A 2,500-nucleotide genomic window follows, 5' to 3' on the forward strand; every position below is an offset into this window, starting at 1 on the left:
CTGGTAATATTGTGATTTTATGCCTGGTTTTCCATACGTTAGTTTAAATAAAGAGTTATGGAATATAACCTTGGCATATTGGCACTAAAATATATAATAAAGACATTTCAAATCAAACTGAAATGTATTGAAATGAATTTTTCCCATACATTTTTGACAATGTGAGGTGTGCATGGCAAAAAACACTCACGGTGAAGGCATGTGATATAATATGAAAATATCAAAAGTTAACTAACCAATGATATTGAAGCATATAAATCGAATCATAACTATATGAAACTCGAATTTGAGCCATATTAAACTGGTAATATTGTGATTTTATGCCTGGTTTTCCATACGTTAGTTTAAATAGAAAAAAATTCTCGAATATATATACATATATGAAGAATCTATATTCTATACTAACATTTTATGGAATATAACCTTGGCATATTGCCATTAAAATATATAATAAAGACATTTCAAATCAAACTGAAATGTATTGAAATGAATTTTTCCCATACATTTTTGACAATGTGAGGTGTGCATGGCAAAAAACACTCACGGTGAAGGCATGTGATATAATATGAAAATATCAAAAGTTAACTAACCAATGATATTGAAGCATATAAATCGAATCATAACTATATGAAACTCGAATTTAAGCCATATTAAACTGGTAATATTGTGATTTTGTGCCTGGTTTTCCATACGTTAGTTTAAATAAAGAGTTATGGAATATAACCTTGGCATATTGCCATTAAAATATATAATAAAGACATTTCAAATCAAACTGAAATGTATTGAAATGAATTTTTCCCATACATTTTTGACAATGTGAGGTGTGCATGGCAAAAAACACTCACGGTGAAGGCATGTGAAATATAATATGAAAATATCAAAAGTTAACTAACCAATGATATTGAAGCATATAAATCGAATCATAACTATATGAAACTCGAATTTAAGCCATATTAAACTGGTAATATTGTGATTTTATGCCTGGTTTTCCATACGTTAGTTTAAATAAAGAGTTATGGAATATAACCTTGGCATATTGGCACTAAAATATATAATAAAGACATTTCAAATCAAACTGAAATGTATTGAAATGAATTTTTCCCATACATTTTTGACAATGTGAGGTGTGCATGGCAAAAAACACTCACGGTGAAGGCATGTGATATAATATGAAAATATCAAAAGTTAACTAACCAATGATATTGAAGCATATAAATCGAATCATAACTATATGAAACTCGAATTTGAGCCATATTAAACTGGTAATATTGTGATTTTATGCCTGGTTTTCCATACGTTAGTTTAAATAGAAAAAAATTCTCGAATATATATACATATATGAAGAATCTATATTCTATACTAACATTTTATGGAATATAACCTTGGCATATTGCCATTAAAATATATAATAAAGACATTTCAAATCAAACTGAAATGTATTGAAATGAATTTTTCCCATACATTTTTGACAATGTGAGGTGTGCATGGCAAAAAACACTCACGGTGAAGGCATGTGATATAATATGAAAATATCAAAAGTTAACTAACCAATGATATTGAAGCATATAAATCGAATCATAACTATATGAAACTCGAATTTAAGCCATATTAAACTGGTAATATTGTGATTTTGTGCCTGGTTTTCCATACGTTAGTTTAAATAAAGAGTTATGGAATATAACCTTGGCATATTGCCATTAAAATATATAATAAAGACATTTCAAATCAAACTGAAATGTATTGAAATGAATTTTTCCCATACATTTTTGACAATGTGAGGTGTGCATGGCAAAAAACACTCACGGTGAAGGCATGTGAAATATAATATGAAAATATCAAAAGTTAACTAACCAATGATATTGAAGCATATAAATCGAATCATAACTATATGAAACTCGAATTTAAGCCATATTAAACTGGTAATATTGTGATTTTATGCCTGGTTTTCCATACGTTAGTTTAAATAAAGAGTTATGGAATATAACCTTGGCATATTGGCACTAAAATATATAATAAAGACATTTCAAATCAAACTGAAATGTATTGAAATGAATTTTTCCCATACATTTTTGATAATGTGAGGTGTGCATGGCAAAAAACACTCACGGTGAAGGCATGTGATATAATATGAAAATATCAAAAGTTAACTAACCAATGATATTGAAGCATATAAATCGAATCATAACTATATGAAACTCGAATTTGAGCCATATTAAACTGGTAATATTGTGATTTTATGCCTGGTTTTCCATACGTTAGTTTAAATAGAAAAAAATTCTCGAATATATATACATATATGAAGAATCTATATTCTATACTAACATTTTATGGAATATAACCTTGGCATATTGCCATTAAAATATATAATAAAGACATTTCAAATCAAACTGAAATGTATTGAAATGAATTTTTCCCATACATTTTTGACAATGTGAGGTGTGCATGGCAAAAAACACTCACGGTGAAGGCATGTGAAATAATATGAAAATATCAAAAGTTA

The sequence above is a fragment of the Anastrepha obliqua genome, unplaced genomic scaffold (genome assembly GCF_027943255.1).
Source record: "Anastrepha obliqua isolate idAnaObli1 unplaced genomic scaffold, idAnaObli1_1.0 ptg000270l, whole genome shotgun sequence".
Taxonomy (NCBI): Eukaryota; Metazoa; Arthropoda; class Insecta; order Diptera; family Tephritidae; genus Anastrepha; species Anastrepha obliqua.